Here is a 15,586-nt window from a genome sequence, read left to right on the forward strand (position 1 = left end):
ACTCCTGCTTTGTCTTGGCTGTGTGCTTAGGTTCTTTGTCCTGTTGGAAGGTGAACCTTCGCCCCAGTCTGAGGTCCTGAGCGCTCTAGAGCAGGTTTTCATCAAGGATCTCTCTGTACTTTGCTCTGTTCATCTTTGCCTCGATTCTGACTAGTCTCCCAGTCCCTGCTGCTGAAATACATCCCCACAGCATGATGCTGCCACCACCTTGCTTCACCGTAAGGATGTTGCCAGGTTTCCTCCAGATGTGACGCTTGGCATTCAGGCCAAAGAGTTCAATCTTGGTTTCATCAGACCAGAGAATCTTGTTTCTCATAGTCTGAGACTCCTTTAGGTGCCTTTTGGCAAACTCCCAAGCGGGCTGTCATTTGCCTTTTACTGATGAATGGCTTCCATCTGGTCACTCTACCATAATATTTGGTGGAGTGCTGCAGCGATTGTTGTACTTTTGGAAGGTCTCCCATCTCTGCAAAGGAACTCTGGAGCTCTGTCAGAGTGACCATCGGGTTTTTGGTCACCTCCCTGAACAAAACCCTTCTCCCCAATTTCTCAGTTTGGCTGAGTGGCCAGCTCTAGGAAGAGTCTTGGTGGTTCCAAACTTCTTCCAGTGATTGAGGACACTGTGTTCTTGGGGACCTTCAATGCTGCAGAAATGTTTTGGTACCCTTCCCCAGATCTGTGCTTCGACACAATCCTGTCTTGGAGCTCTTCCGACAATTCCTCCAACCTCACGGCTTGGTTTTTGCTTTGACATACACTGTCAACTGTGGGACCTTATATAGACAGTTATGTGCCTTTCCAAATCATGTCCTATCAATTGAATTTACCACAGGTGGACTCCAAGTTGTAGAAACATCTCAAGAATGATAAATGGAAACAGGATGCAACTGAGCTCAATTTTGAATCTCATAGCAAAGGGTCTGAATACTTATGTTAAGGTATTTCAGTTTTTTTAATATATATACATTTTCCTAAATTTCAAAAAGTCTGTTTTCACTTTGTAATTATGGGGTATTATGTTTAGATTACTAAGGCTTGTTTTTATTTAAACCATTTTAGAATAAGGCTGTAACGTAACAAAATGTGGAAAAAGTGAAGGGGTCTGAATACTTTCTGAAGGCACTGTAACTCAACTATATGGACATTCGGGGCAGATGTGCATTCATTGTTCACATTGACAGTCGTTGTGTTTTTAGCCTTTAAAAGCCAATACAACTTTCCCAGGGAAAAGAAAGGGCACCATTTACCTGTGCAATTTTTTATTTTTGCTAAATGTTTTGCGAGGGGAGATAGCTTTCACTGTATGTTTACCTATGGTGAAGAATTTATTGTTTTGTGGGTATATTTAATAAATGGCCTCTCATGAGTTTTGGAATGTAACATGGAAGAAAGAGTCTGATTGGATAAAGGCAGATGTTTAGCTTAAACTATTTTGAATTGTTAGATATCACATCAATAATAAGGATGAATATAATGCCAAATATTCATTATTTGTACAGAAATATACATATATAAATATATAAATTCATGCCTAATTTAAACTATTTTCCGCTCTTGAGTCGACCATGTTTTTGTTGTTTGAACTTTCCTTTGTCTAGGTTTTTTTTTACAAGGACTTAAGACAGCATGCATGATAGTGAAATGTATGTATGAATGTATTATCTGATGTTTCATTGCTGTTCAGTATTGCAGCATTCTACAGATTGTTTTGTATTTGACTAATTTGCTGTTTAAGTTACTATTTCAATTTAAATTATATATTTGATTATCTGAAATGATTGTTAACCTTTCTTTTCTAAATAAGAGTTTTTGAACTATTGATTTGATTTGATTATTTTCCTGCTTTATCAATGTGCTTCAGTATTTTTATGCTATAACTTATCAATCTGACTCTTTGAATTAAGTATTGCTAATGACCATCTTTTGTAAATAGTTCTGCAAATAAACATTTTTGGAAGAAAACCGCTTCTGTTTTTTTGGGAGAGAAAGTATTTTAATATTTCCATCCATATATAATTTTAGAGAGAAAAGCAACATGTCTGTGTTATGATGAGAAGAAACAATGCATATTAAGGTGGATAGTCCCTTAACTTCATTGAAGTTATTATTCTATCCACCATTTTTTTTAAACCGCCATAACCTGTTCTTTCAGCCAATGTGAAATCCAACTGTGTTGGCCGGAGGGTGTAGCTCCGAGACGAGAAACATCTCAGCTTGGTATTTGCTCAGGTTCATGTTCAACCTTTACAGACCATCAAAACACTAAACCTTCCATTGACCTCATTTTAGACAGTATACCTTTCAGGGTAAAACTTTACTTGAATAGGGTATAGATCCGTAACGTTTACAACATCGCTATGAGTGTTGTCCCTCAGCATTGAATTTGTTGAAATGTGACCATATTGTTCATCTTTCAGTCCCGTACAAGTATTGCATATTTGTGTTTGGTGAAGCCTATTTATCGGTGATTCCTAATCTTTCTAGCATGCCTCTTGGCAACATGAGCAAATCGATGTAGAGCATTTTGCAAGGTAACATTGTAGCGGCAGACTCATTTGTATCAACATGCCTGCAAGACCAGACAACGTTTCAATGGCAAAAGGAGGGTCGGGGAAATAAATGTAAATATTAAAAAATATATTTTATTTTCATGAAATGAACACACAGTGCTTCACTTGACATACAGTGATGATTTAAAAATGCACTTAAAAAGACCGCATTTCTTTAAGGAGGAAAATATTATGGAAATAACCATGCTGAAAGGCATTACACAGAGGCCAGAGTGTCTGCTTGTTTTTGCTCCTTCCAATAAAAAAAGCTCTGGTTTAAAAACAGACAACCTCTCTTTCACACCCTTTCATTGTCTTTTACGTGGACACTTGCCATGGCCACCGCTCACGACGCGTTTGTTAAAACAAAGAGTAAGTTCAATAATTAGCAAGGAACTCTCCTCACCTGGTTGTCTAGGTCTTAATCGAAAGGGAAAACCAAAGACCAGCAGACACTAGGCCCTCCATGGTATGAGTTTGACAACCCTGGCTACGGGAGCAGGTTAGCGTATTTCGTCATGAATCTTTTTCTGCAGGCAGCTCTGCAGGGTGGTCACTAGCTGCCAACATCACAATAGCCCCCAGAGGTCTCTATGGTAACGGTTAAAGGGCATACTCCTGCCTTCCTGCATCTGAAAGACCATTGTGAAACTGTGAATAAAGAAAGTCTACCCCACTTAAAGCAGTTAGCAAAATCCTAGAACAACATGTTTCAAATGCCCAACTGGCTACTCCTATGCAACCACATACAGATCTTTTGTGAGTTCTAGCATGTTTTGGGTTATTTTGATATTTGCTTTCGAAGGTAAGTTTACACAAATAAAGTCACTTGATTAAGTGATACTGCCTCTAATGCCATGATAGACTTACGCAATACCACACACGGCATCTACTACCATCTGCTCTGAGTTGCGAACTTCTAAATCAAATCAAACATTATTAGTCACACACGCCGAATAAAATGCTTACTTACAAGCCCCTAAACAACAGTGCAGTTTCCAAAAAATACAGATAAGAATAAGAGATAAAAGTATCAAGTAATTAAAGAGCAGCAGTAAAAAAAATAACAATATATACAGGGGGTTGCCGGCACAGAGTCAATGTGCGGGGGCACCGGTTAGTGGGGTACATGTAGGTAGAGTTAATCTCATGGTAGAGTAAGAGAATTGAGTAGTGTCATGTTTGTGGGTTGCCTTATCTGTCCGGGAGTAAAAGGGACCACAGCTGTTTCTAAAGATAAAAGCTCAAAAGGTTTCTGTCTGTGGTGTTCAAAGCAGCAGATTTGGTTGTGTTGCCAGCTCAGTAGCAGTAGGACTGAAACGGAACCGGCTAAGCCCTTTACAGACATTAATCCACAACACCGCACAGTCACACACTTTGAACATGTTGCAGCAAAGCTTACCGGTATATATCTAGAGCCGCACAAGGACAACATTTTGCTATTCCCACCACTTATGTTCTACTGTACAGGATATATTGAATATTTGATATTGAATATTTGATATTGATATTTGAATGGGCTACTATAGACTACCAGCAGGGCAGCCCCCAGTGCATACTGTCTGTCTCCCTTGTCAGAGGGTAGAGGCCTGTGTGGGGATTGGAGAGGAGCATTGGTCATGCTACTTCGGTTTCCGCTGTGGAGACTTGCATTTGGATATTTGGCTCAGAGTATTGGTGCATATAATGATAATCCACCCCCGTGTCCCACAAGCCAGCTGTCTAAATTGCAAAAAAATCCAAATTCTTCAAAATATTAAACATGGTTTGCCTATCTCCTGAGACTGTTCAATGACATTAATGTTTTCTTAAAATATCTCAATAAGATGCGTCGAGACCGCGGCACGAACCGGCACTATGCTTCTACTGCAACAAATGTGTCTACGTCGGGAGTTCAACTCTTTTATTTGCGGTTTGAGGCATTCAGTTATCTTACCCGTAAAAAACAATGTGGTCATTCTCATATAAAAAAAACATTAGATAAAATATTGAATTTGGCCTTTACTATTATAGCCCATAGAAAGGCATTGAATAACACAATCATAAATGGCAACAAAAAAGAAGACTGGTGATATAAGAAAGCTCAGGAAATATATACAGTTGAAGTCGGAAGTTCACATACACTTAGGTTGGAGTCATTAAAACTTGTTTTTCAACCACTCCACAAATTTCTTTTTAACAAACTCTAGTTTTGGCAAGTCGGTTAAACATCTACTTTGTGCACGACACAAGTCATTTTTCCAACAATTGTTTACAAACAGATTATTTCACTTATAATTTACTGTATCACAATTCCAGTGGGTCAGAAGTTTACATGCACTAAGTTGACTGTGCCTTTAAACAGTTTGGAAAATTCCAGAAAATTATGCCATGGTTTTAGAAGCTTCTGGTTGGCTAAATGACATCATTTGAGTCAATTGGAGGTGTACCTGTGGATGTATTTCAAGGCCTACCTTCAAACTCAGTGTCTCTTTGCTTGACATCATGGGAAAATGAAAATAAATCAGCCAAGACCTCAGAAAGACAATTGTAGACCTCTACAAGTCTGGTTCATCCTTGGGAACAATTTCCAAACGCCTGAAGGTACCACGTTCACCTGTACAAACAATAGTATGCAAGTATAAACACCATGGGACCACACAGCCGTCATATCGCTCAGGAAGGAGACGCGTTCGGTCTCCCTAGAGATGAACGTACTTTGGTGCGAAAAGTGCATATCAATCCCAGAACAACAGCAAAGGACCTTGTGAAAATGCTGTAGGAAACAAGTACAAAAGTATCTGTAGCCATAGTAAAATGAGTCCGATATCGACATAACTTGAAAGGCCGCTCAGCAAGGAAGAAGCCACTGCTCCAAAACCGCCATAAAAAAGCCAGACTAAGTTTTGCAACTGCTCATGGGGACAAAGATCGTACTTTTTTGGAGAAATGTCCTCTGGTCTGATGAAACAAAAATAGAACTGTTTGGCCATAATGACCATCATTATTTTTGGAGGATAAAGGGGTTGCCTTATCCGAAGATCACCATCCCAACTGTGAAGCACGGGGTGGCAGTATCATGTTGTGGGGTTGCTGCAGGAGGGACTGGTGCACTTCACAAAATAGATGGCATCATGAGAGGGAAAATTATGTGGATATATTGAAGCAACATCTCAAGACATCAGTTAAAGCTTGGTCGCAAATGGGTCTTCCAAATGGACAATGACCCCAAGCATACTTCCAAAGTTGTGGAAGAATGGCTTAAGGACAACAAAGTGAAGGTATTGGAGTGGCCACCACAAAGCCCTGACCTCAATTTGTGGGCAGAACTGAAAAAGCGTGTGCGAGCAAGGAGGCCTACAAACCTGACTCAGTTACACCAGCTCTGTCAGGAGGAATGGCCAAAATTCACCCAACTTATTGTGGGAAGCTTGTGGAAAGCTACCCAAAATATTTGACCCAAGTTAAACAATTTAAAGGCAATGCTCCCAAATTCTAATTGAGTGTATGTAAACTTCTGACCCACTGGGAATGTGTTGAAAGAAATAAAACCTGAAATAAATCATTCTTTCTACTGTTATTCTGACATTTCACATTCTTAAAATAAAGTGGTGATCCTAACTGACCTAAAACAGGGACATTTTACTACAATTAAATGTCAGGAATTGTGAAAAACTGAGTTTAAATGTATTTGGCTCAGGTGTATGTACATTTCAGACTTCAACTGTATATGCATATATATTTTTTATGCATATATAACCCTTTATTTTTGTTGGCACAAAATTACCTCCATACTTCCATTTGTTTGTATGGGTTACCTTCAGATGAGTCCCATGACACTTGTGGCGTTACAGACGTTTTAGTGACAAACACTGTTGTAGCTCAACATCATTGTGCCGCAGATGAATAAGGCCGACATAAGCGGATGCAGTGAATTACACAACAGTAGTGGGCTTGATTACTTACTAACAACGACAAAACAGCCTACAGGGAGGAGGTGAGGGCACTGAGAGTTGTGGTTTCAGGAAAACAACTTCTCACTCAACGTCAACAAAACAAAGGAGCTGACTGGACTTCAGGAAACAGCAGTGGGAGCACCCCTCTATCCACATCGATGGAACATTAGTGGAGAAGGTGGAAAGTTTTAAGATCCTCTGCGTACACATCACGGACAAACTGAAATAGTTCACCCACACAGATAGTGTGGTGAAGAAGGCGCAACAGCGCCTCTTCAACCTCAGGAGGCTGAAGAAATTTGGCTGGTCACCTAAAACCCTCACAAACTTTTACAGACGCACAATTGAGAGCATCGGGCTGTATAACTGCCTGGTACGGCAACTGCACCACCCTCAACTGCAAGGCTCTCTACCTGCCCTCCAAGACACCTACAGCACCCGATGTCACAGGAAGGCCAAAAAGATCAACAAGGACAACAACCACCCGAGCCACTGCATGATCACCCCGCTACCATTCAGATGGCGAGATCAGTACAGGTGCATCAAAGCTGGGACCGAGAGACTGAAAAACAGCTTCTATCTCAAAGCCATCAGAATGTTAAACAGCCATCACTAACACAGTGAGGCTGCTGCCTACATACAGACTCAAATCATTGGCCACTTTAATAAATGGATCACTAGTCATTTTAAATAATGCCGCTTTAATACATGTTTACATGTCCTACATTACTCATCTCATATATACAGTATATACTGTATTTTATACCATCTATTGCATCTTACCTATGGCGCTCGGCCATCGCTCATCCATATATTTATATGTACATATTCCTATTCCATCCCTTTACAGTTGTGTGTATAAGGTAGTTGTTGTGAAACTGTTAGATTACTTGTTAGATATTATTGCACTGTAGGAACTAGAAGCACAAGCATTTTACTACACTCGCAGTAACATCTGCTAACCATGTGTATGTGACCAATAACATTTGACGCAGCCCATGCAAGAAACTGATATCTCTAGCCCAAACTGACAGGTGGGGATTGTTTTATCATTTAGATTGACCCACGGGTGTGTCAATAGACTCTTAAGGATTTTTAATTGTTGGCTGTGGTTGCAGCTTTCGGCAACAAAAGAATCTCGATAAAGATATCTATGACAAATGAATTAACAAAGAACAATGTGAAGTGAAGGAAAAACTGGGGGATTGAATACAGACTGTAAACTGATCTGGGGCTCACATGATAGGATTACATCTCCATCTTGTGTTAGAGTGGAGGTCAGAACTCTAGCTTCTCACTCACATCTCTGGTTGCCTGGGAGATAATATCAACAGAGCCCTGGCCTATTTGTGAACTATTCTGTTCAGGTGTCTAACCGAGACTCAAGAATGCAGTAAATGAGCTGAATGGATGTGTCTTTTGTCAGCACGAGGAGGGTGTGCTGAGTCAGTACCAACCCAGGAGGAGCGAAAGTGGAGGGGTGACTTTTAATTGTTGATATTCCATAGTTGTTCAATACAAATAGTTTCTGGTACTAGTTGAATAGTTTGTTACACTCCTGAGAGTGATCATTTAACAGACAGTAGGAAAAGAAAAGTAGGAGAGAAAACAGTTGGAAAGTGGGGGAGGGAGAGAGAGAGAGAGTGAGAGAGAGGAGGAAATGAGAGCTGTTCCATTTCTGACTAGATATGGTCCCAGAACAACAGCTGCAGCAGTAGGTCTGCTTTCTATTTATGCTCTGAGGTGTGTAGGCAAAATCTGTGCAGAGGTAAATAGCCTATACACCTTCCTGCTGAGGTACATGCAGAATTATCAAAGTTATATGACCTCATTCAACATGAGCCACTAATTGTCTGACCTGATGTCTGCTGTCATGTCTCCTCCAAATGAATTATCGATGCCCTCGTGCATCAAAATAGGTTTACCTCAGTCGGTTCTCAGGGAAATTCTGCCCCTTATAACTCCAATAAAATACTATATCATTCGATTAGTCCAAACCCACCTCCATTTTCTACCTCAGGCAGTATGTGGGGAATGTACTGGCCTTGATTCACAGAGCAGCTGAGCAACCTTTTGCAAGAGGAAATCTCCCTATGCTAATGGAATGTGCTAGTCCTGTCTGAATGCTTTACCTCACTGGAGAGAGATTCTTCCTGATTGGCGTATTGTTGTCATAAATCTCTGTGTCTTTCTGTTCTGGAGCCATCTCCACCAAAGGAAAACAAAGTACTGTGTCACTTCTGTCACCTGAATGCATAGAGATGTGACCTGTCGACATACAGTGCAGTGATATCGTGACCTCAAGTGACAGGATGACAGGGGGATTTCAGTGACAGAATGACATACATCCTAGCTGTTCCCTTTTGAACAAAATAAACACACATCTGTACAAGACGGCCCTCAGGGTCTTTGTCAGGGTGACAGTGGGATCTGTGGTTTTACTAATGAGCGGTCTATTTTGACTCATGCTGTTATGAACACTTAAGGATGGGGGTATACAAATATGCCAACAGCAAAACTATATTCAAAAACACTCAACCATTTTTGGGTTAATGATTTAATGAAATGTGCCAGTGACATGGGATCACCTGGAGAGACCAGTCTAAGTGTGCACACTGCCTTACACAAGCATACGCACGCATGCGCGTGCGCACACACACACACACACACACACACACACACACACACACACACACACACACACACAGATGCTGTTTCGGTACCTTGACTCAGATTCTACGGGAGCCACAGCACATACTACATATCTGCGATGATGCTCACAAAGAGGGCTGCGTGGTGAGCTCTCCTGGATCTCCCAACACCAATTGCCCTCCGTGTCCCCTGGTCTATACCCTCACTGAGTGCTGACACTGAACATCTCTGTGATCTGTCACTCAAGGGTGCCCTGTGAAGCCTAATTCCCCATCAACCACAAACACGCACACGCATATGCGCACACACACACACACATACACACACACACACACACACACACACACACACATTTTCTAAATATTAGGCACAAGTGTTTCCTAGGCTGGTTGCTAAATACATCAAGCTAGAGAGAGCTCATTCAGCTATGATTTGCATAATCTTATGAACTTCGTTCTGCTGACAAGCCATACAATTCTGCCAAGAATGCATTATGAAGGACCTCCTCTGTTTACTACATGTCCAAACTGGCATTTAACTGGTTCTCAAGACATTGCCATCAAGAGATTTGATTGGCCTTGTGTATAAACATCCTTCCCTCAACCAGTCCTCAAATTCAATTCCCATCCATCTACAGTGCTGCTGCTGCTGACTCAAAATCCATCAATTAGCCAATTAGGCTATTTTCAGGATAGGCACAGTCATTAGTATCTGGCTGCTGTCTGTGAACATTGATCAGTACATACTTTGAAATGATGAAGAGTGACAATATAGGATTTATTGAGAGTGTTCTCATGTTTTATAAGTTTGGGTAACTGTTGTCTTATTGATCTGGGGAAAGATTCACAGAATAATGAAAAATGAGGGCTCCCAACTGTTCCTGTAACATTCCCTAAAAGTTCTCCTTTGGTTATTTGAAAAATAACTTTCCCGCAGAGTTCTGGGAATGTTGCTCTGTCACTTGCGGTTCTGGGAATGTTTTCTAGGAAGAATTGCTTGAGCTTTACAGAATGGTGATGTTGTTCATCATGAAGAGAAACAGAAGTCAAAATGTTCTTAAGTCCAGCGTACCCTTCTGCTTTCAGCCCGACACAAAAACAAAAGGCCAGACAATAGAATTTAACTCAATAAAGGGTTTCTTCATATAAGCAGAATTACAGTTAGGCGTATCAGAATGTATAAACATTACAAAGTCTTCCAACGGGACATCTGTAATTTCCTATAAGTAACATTTGACTAAGATCACTTTAAATCCGTTGAGGTTATTACACTCTATCCTGTCTTCTTCTTTGATGCTCTTTTGGTTGTCATCGTTTTATTTAGTGCCAAAACATGGGAGTGTTTAGCTTCTTTGGCCCTCAAGGGACAGTGAAAAGCATATTTACATTCATCTGTATGGTAGAAATCCGTCAGTGACAATTTTTTTCTACCACCTGAATCTAACGGGAGGCTTAGGGTTAACATGACTCACAAATCCTAGCAAAAATGCCTGGACACCCAATATCAACCAAGAGCACTCTGTTTGTGTTTTACTGTTGGAAAGAAATACTTGCAAGCAGCTCTATATCCTTGCAGTAAATCAAGGTTTGGTTGGAATGTTTCTCTTACAGTAGATCATTATTGTCAAGGTCAGAGCTCTCAGAAGCTGTAGTGAGGTGGCTCGGGTTTTCCTTTTTCCACCAGCCAAGGCCTCTGACATACTAAATGTTAACCTGTGACACCAACTCAAATTAGTATGATATGTTACATAAGACAGATTTGCTACTTCAGCCAAAAAAACGAAAGGAGGGAGTTTGGTCAGGGGGGATTTGTGGACGTATTATGCGACTGTCACGAACAACCTGAGGATTTAAGCTAATTAGCAACTTTGCAACTACTTAGCATGTTAGCTAACCCTTCCTCTAACCCTAACCTTAACCCCTAACCCTAACTCCTAACCTTAAACGTAACCTTAACCCTAACCCTAACCTTAACCCTCACCACTAGCCTTGCTAACATTAGACACAGGAAAGTGGAATGCATAACATGTCATGCGTATAGAAAATTCGTAACATATTGTACAAATTGCAATTCGTAACATATCGTACAAAATGGATGCTGAACATCTACAGATGAATACATACCATATGAAACATAACATAACATACTAAATGATTTACATCTATCCCTGAGTCTAGGTTGCAGCTCTCTTCAGTGACCTTGGGCACTCCTTATTAACCTCCCCCCTACTGCCTCTGAACAAAATGTCTAATGTGGTCTATTTAAGTTTTCCTCTGTCCATTTTGACTGTGATTTAAATGAATGAACTCTTTTATTTATTTGAGCAGTGTTAACAAGCCCCTCTGCCTGTGTGTGTGTACACAACCCACGGAGAGCATTCTGAGTAATGTAACTTCAGGCCTACAGTACCGGTCAAAAGTTTGGACACACCTACTCATTCAAGTGTTTTTCTTAGTTTTTTGCTATTTTCTACATTGTAGAATAATAGCGAAGACATGAAATAGCACATATGGAATCATGTAGTAACCAAAATTGTGTTAAACAAATCAAAATAAATGTTATATTTGAGATTCTTTAAAGTAGCCACCATTTGCCTTGATGACAGCGTTGCACACTATTGGGATTCTCTCAACAAGCTTCATGAGGTAATCAAACCATTTCAAGAACTTTGAAAGTTTCTTCAAGTGCAGTCGCAAAAACCATCAAACGCTATGATGAAACTGGCTCTCATGAGGACCGCCACAGGAAAGGAAGAGGATATGTTCATTAGAGTTAACTGCACCTCAGATTGCAGCCCAAATAAATGCTTCACAGAGTTCAAGTAACACATCTCAACATCAACTGTTCAGAGGAAACTGCATGAATCAGGCGTTCATGGTAGAATTGCTGCAAAGAAGCCACTACTAAAGGACACAAATAAGAAAAAGAGACTTGCTTGCGCCAAGAAACACAAACAATGGACATTAGATCAGTGGAAATCTGTCTTTTGGTCTGATGAGTCCAAATTTGAGATTTTTGTTCCAACCGCAGTGTCTTTGTGAGATGCAAAGAAGGTGAACGGATGATCTCCACGTGTGGTTCCCACCATGAAGCATGGAGGAGGAGGTGTGATGGTGTGGGGGTGCTTTGCTGTTGACACGGTCTGTGATTTATTTAGAATTCAAGGCACACTTAACCAACATGGCTACCACAGCATTCTGCAGCGATACGCCATCACATCTGGTTTGCGCTTAGTGGGACTATCATTTGTTTTTCAATTGGACAATGACCCAAAACACACCTCCAGGCTGTGTAAGGGCTATTTGACCAAGAAGGAGAGTGATGGAGTGCTGCATCAGATGACCTGGTCTCCACAATCACCTGACCTCAACCCAATTGAGCTGGTTTGGGATGAGTTGGAACGCAGAGCGAAGGAAAAGTAGCCAACAGGTGCTCAGCATATGTGGGAACTCCTTCAAGACTGTTGGAAAAGCATTCCAGGTGAAGCTGTTGGAGAGAATGCCAAGAGTGAGCAAGGCTGTAAAGGATGGCTAAGGATGTAAAGGAACACTTTTTTGGTTACTACATGATTCCATATGTGTTATTTCATAGTGTTAATGTTTTCACTATTATTCTACAATGTAGAAAATAGTAAAAATAAAGAAAAACCCTTCAATGAGTAGGTGTGTCCAAACTTTTGACTGGTACTGTATGTCACCGTGGAGCAGTGGCGGTCAGTGCCATTTAAGATGAGGGAGGATGTTTTTTTTCTATTACAGCATATTGGATGACTCTCATTCATGTTCCATTCACCCAGTTCAATGTAACAGCGATAGGTTTAGGCTACTACATGATACTCAAATTTTCCCTTTACCTATCATGAGGTTGCTTCAAGCTAGCCTATGAACGAAAGTTTACAACGTAGGTGCACACAGTTTGAGAGACAAATTTGAGGCTACCGACAGTGACACATGGACAGACAATGACATTCAATGTTGCCTTGACTCTTGCCAGGTATGTTTATCACTGTTTTGTTCCGTTTGCTTCTGTTTTTCAACAGAATCTGCTAAATTAATACACGCTTAAAAAAATAGTTCACTTTCATAGCAGCCACGTTGTATTCCTTCTATGCGCTCTCCTCCTCTCACATTTTGCTTGTGGACTTCAATGCACAACACATCAGCTGTATGTGACCAGGCAAAAAAAACTTTCCAAGCCAAAACATATCATAACCACTACACACAGCCTACATCGTTGTCACCATATTAGCTAAAGTAACATCATAGTCAGCATACCTAATAGAACTAATGTGTTAGAAAAACCCGCTGCAATCATGCAATAACGTTAGTGTACAGTCAATAAGCAGTTACACCTGCGGGCCAAGGTGGCAATACATTTGTAAAACCAAAAGCTTACCTTGACTTGGAAGAGTTCCAGGGTTGTGTTGGATAGTCATAGCCAGCTAGCTAACATAGCAACCCTCTGTTTGAGCAGGGTGTTTCAGTAGGCTAAACTAGCTACCTGAATTTGCTAGCTAAGTAAGTGAAACTGAAAGTGAAAAGAAATGACAAAATCTCTCTCTATATATATCTCTCTTGCTTCTCGTTCATTTTGGAGAAAATGAAGTTGTTCAAAACTGTTCAACTATTGTCTTTCTCTCTCTTTGCGTCAACTACTCACCACATTTTATACACTGCAGTGCTAGTTAGCTCTAGCTTTTGCTTTCAGTACTAGATCAATACTCTGATCCTTTGATTGGGTGGACAACATGTCAGTTCATGCTGCAAGAGCTCTGATAGGCTGGAGGACGTCCTCCGGAAGTTGTCATAATTACTGTATAATTCTATGGAAGGGGGTGAGAACCATGACCCTCCTAGGTTTTGTATTGAAGTTAGAGGAGGACGGAAGCAGCTGTCCTCTGGCTACACCATTGTGCTACCCTACAGAGTGCTGTTGAGGCTACAGTAGACCTTCTTTGCAAAATAGTGTGTTTTAATCAATTGCTTGGTGACGTGATTTTATTTAGTATAGTTTTTTTCTAAAAGGGATAACTTTTTAAATGTTTTACTATTCACATTTTTATGAAATTCACTGAGGAGAATTGTCCTTCCTCCTCTGAGGATCCTCCACTGCTGTGAAGAGATGGACACTTAGTTTCCCTCAAATAACTCCTGCATCTCTCAGTTTGTTTTTATTGCAATGTCATTTCATAATCCACAACCACCAAATTCTACTTGGTAGGTCACCATCAAAATATTTCTGATAACAAAAAATGTCATCCGGTTGCTGTCATGCAGTAGCCTACCTTATGCACTTGGAAAGACTTGATGACTGTTTTCCATTGTGTAAACTGTGGCATATGTGCTGTGTCTTCTATCTTGTTTCCAGTGGATTCATTCCTTTGTTGATAACACTTTGTGACAATAGATAACAACTGCAAGCTGCTATCCCCATGCTGTTTTGCACAACCATGTGGTTCAGTCACAATTAAAGGAAGTAAGCAGAAAGGCAGGGTTGGCGTCATGCAGTATACTCTCTGTTTGTTTTGATTGGTTTCCAGGGCTATAAGAGCAGAGTAAATGGCCTACTGGAATGAGGAGGCCTGTGCACACAAAGATGTACAAACTGTCCAATTTTTGCGACTGAGTGGCATCAGTGGGTACAGCACAACAACATGCCATGTTACAACATGAGAAAGAACGTGCCAAAAGTTCAAGAATGTCTCATTGACCGTTGCTCAAACAAAACACCACGTGAGTGCTACAAAAGCTAGAACGTTTGTTGATTATTTTAACTGTTGAGTAGGTCGTGTCTCACCTATAATGTGATTCCATTAGTGGGTGATTGCGATGAGCTTTCTTTCCACATGGCCCCGGAACCAATGATTCTGGTGGGCTGAGACACCACAAGGCTACAGAGCAGGGATGCATCAGCTATACACAGGAAGTCAGCTGGCCAGAAAGACTGCTGCAGAGGAAGTGAGTGTGCTTTAAAAGTAAAGTCTTCCCCTTCCCATTACCTGTTACTCTATGAGCCGTGTGGCAACAGCTGAGGACAACAAACACTGTTGATGTCACTGACACAGTCAATGCCCTATCAATAATAGACAGTACCATCTTTGTTTCTGTCTAGCCTTTTCCCTGCTTTGATCCACGGCAGGTTAATTACGTTTGGCCGTGGAATTGTACTCTATGTTGAAAGTAGCTCAGATGCTATTTGTTGGCTTTCACCTCAAAAGTGTAGGGCCACAATCTGTCTCTTTCAATCCTGCTATTTTATCATCAGAGCGGTCGGTCCTCTTGTATGATGCGTAGACAGGTTTTGGAACCAAATTGCATCAAAGCATTACCCAAGAGGATATTAGTGGGTGACGGTATAGTTACTTCACTGTAACATTTCAGAATATCTCAGTATGACTCAACATCAGCTCAGATTAACGTGTCTTTAAGATACACATTCTCAAAAGATATT

This window comes from Oncorhynchus tshawytscha, linkage group LG05, assembly GCF_018296145.1.
Source record: "Oncorhynchus tshawytscha isolate Ot180627B linkage group LG05, Otsh_v2.0, whole genome shotgun sequence".
NCBI lineage: Eukaryota > Metazoa > Chordata > Actinopteri > Salmoniformes > Salmonidae > Oncorhynchus > Oncorhynchus tshawytscha.